Source organism: Phyllostomus hastatus, unplaced genomic scaffold, assembly GCF_019186645.2.
Source record: "Phyllostomus hastatus isolate PE091 unplaced genomic scaffold, TTU_PhHast_1.1 phas_contig_38, whole genome shotgun sequence".
NCBI classification, from domain to species: Eukaryota; Metazoa; Chordata; class Mammalia; order Chiroptera; family Phyllostomidae; genus Phyllostomus; species Phyllostomus hastatus.
In genome coordinates this window covers 38,739,089-38,741,859 of record NW_025333869.1, presented here as the reverse complement: position 1 = coordinate 38,741,859, position 2,771 = coordinate 38,739,089, and the positions used below count along the sequence as shown (strand labels likewise).

At 35.3% G+C, this 2,771-nt stretch overlaps 1 pseudogene; it reads left to right on the top strand.

Moving 5' to 3' along the window:
* The first annotated feature begins 439 nt into the window (after positions 1-439).
* Positions 440-1,194, top strand: LOC123821194 (annotated as a pseudogene).
* The last annotated feature ends 1,577 nt before the right edge of the window (positions 1,195-2,771 follow it).

Sequence of the window (2,771 nt, the reverse complement as noted above, 5' to 3'; positions counted from 1 at the left end):
ACTACACCAGGTATATACTTTAAAATCATTTGCCTGTTTTCTATCCTTTATCTTGTCTTTCTACTTTGCAATGCCTAGTACTTCCAAATTCTCAGCCTCTTAGTTTCTGTAGGTTAAATCAGTCTACCTAAAGTACTTACTAAAGTACACATTGTACTTTAGGTTGTGACTTCCTTCATCTTAATAATTCATTTATAACTACCTTACCCTACATCTTTGAAAGTAGATCAGTTTTATAAATTTTACTTTTAATTATTATTCCAATTCAAAAAGAAGTTTAAGAGGCTCCTATTATTACATGTGGACATTATTTATTTGAAAATAAATATGTGGGCACACACAAAGTGCACACACACTGTGTGAACAGATTCTAACCATGTATGGAGAGTAAAGTTATTTAAAATAACCCTGGTGCTCTTATCCAACTTGAACCATAACGGGGGAGGTTGTAAAACAAAATGAGAAGAAGGTTCCCACCTTACCAGAAACCCTTAAGCAAAAATGAAGGAATTTTGCAGAACTGAAGATCAAGTGCCTGAGAAAGAAGTTTGCAGAAAAGATGCTTCAAAAGGCAAGGAAGAAGCTTATCTATGGAAAACCTAAGCACTATCACAAGGAATATAGGTAGAAGTACAGAACAGAGTCAAATAGCTAGGATGGCAAGAAAGGCTGGCAACTTCTATGTACCCGTGGAACCCAAATTGGCATTTGTTCTCAAAATCATCAGTATCAATGGTGTGAGCAGGAAGGTCCAAAAGGTGCTTCAGCATCTTTGCCTTCACCAGATCAATGGCACCTTCGTTAAACTCAACAAAGCTTCGATTAACATGCTAAGGATTGTGGAACCGTGTATTTGCAGGTGGGAACCCAAACCTGAAGTTATTAAATGCATTGATCTAATGACTATTATGGCAAAATCAACAACAACAACAACAACAACAACAACAAACCAACTTGCCTGACAGGTAACACAATGACTGCTCAATCTCTTGGTAAATATGGCATCATCTGCATGAAGGGTCTGATTCATGAGATGCATACTATTGGAAAACACTTCAAGAAGCAAACAATTTCCTGCAGCCCTTCAAATTATCTTCCCCACAAGGTGGGATGAAGAAAAAGACCACCCATTTTATAGAAGGTGGAGATGCTGGGAACAGGGAAGGCCAGGTCAACACGTTTTTAGAAGCATGAACTAAAGTATCTACCATGGTTATTTTTGTAATCTGTTCAGTTAATAAATAGCAACTGCTTTAATATTGAAAAATGCATATATAATAACACTTGTATATCAGCTTGTAGTGGAGGTTGCAATCAGGATATAGCACGTCAAAGGGTAGATTTGGAGAAAAGTGGTAAGAAATAGATCAAGTAAGAGAAGGACTAATTTTCCAGGGTGAAGGCAGGTATCAGAAGGTATCAAAAGTTCTTTGGGAAATACAGATATTTCAAGAGATGAGAATCAATAAAAATCCAATCTAAAAACCCATAGGAATGGATTGATGTGGAAGAGGCATCATCAATGCTATCAAAATTCAAGATTCCACATTAACAGTAATTTAATATGAGCCAAATTTTACTCTTTAATATATGAATTATATAATTTAAAAGTCACTGAAATCCCAACACAGAGATATATTTATGTCTCCGTTTTCTTTAAAAAGCAGCAGAATTAGACCTGACTGATGTGGCTCCGTTGTTTAGGTGTTGTTCCACAAAGCAAAAGGTCACTGGTCAATTCCCATTCAAGGCACATACCTGGGTTGCAGGTTTGGTCCTTGGTTGGGGCATGTGCTAGAGGCAACTGAGCAATGTTTCCATTTCACATCAATGTTTCTCTCCATCTCTCTATCCCTCCCTTACCATCTCTAAAAAATAAAATCTTTTAAAAAATTAAAAAGAAGCTGAGTTAAATAAGTTAACTAAGTTTTCCACAAGATATAATTAAGAAGGAGTGATTCATATAATCTTCTTCAAGGATCCATATATAATTATATATGGTTTCCTGACAGTCTTAATAGACTACTGATAAAAGTTTTATAAAATGCTTTTCCCTTTCATATAAGCTGGCCTACAGAAATTGAAATCAACAAAAAACTATTAGAACATTTTTAGGCATTTAATTTGAAGTAAGAGAAAGACAAATATGTAACCTATTAACTTTTATTGGAGCTTTATTAAGAAAATTGTTTTATTAAAGGCTCTAATAAATTATGCAACATATTTGTCTCACTCATTTATTTTTACTTTTATTTTAAGTATATTTTATTGATTATGGTATTACAGTTGTCCCATCTTTTTCTCCCCTTTATTCCCCTCCACTTTGCACCCCCCTCCCTCCAGCATCCCCCACCCCTTTGGTTCATGTCCGTGGTTGTACATATAAGTTATTTGGCTTCTATGTTTCCTATACTATTCTTAACCTCCCTTGGCTATTTTATACCTACCATTTATACTTTTTACTCCCTGTACCTTTTTCCTCCATTCTCCCCTCTCCCTCCTCACTGATAACCCTCCATGTGATCTCCATTTCTGTGATTCAGTTCCTGGTTTAGTTGTTTGCTTAGTTTTTGTTTTTGCATTTTGGATTGAGTTGTTAATAGTTGTGCGTTTGTTGTCACTTTATTGCTCATAGTTTTGATCTTCTTAGATAAGCCTCTTTAACATTTCTAATAATAAGGGCTTGGTGGTGATGAACTCCTTTAACTTGACCTTATCTGGGAAATACTTTATCTGTCCTTTCATTCTAAATGATGGCTTTGATGGATAGA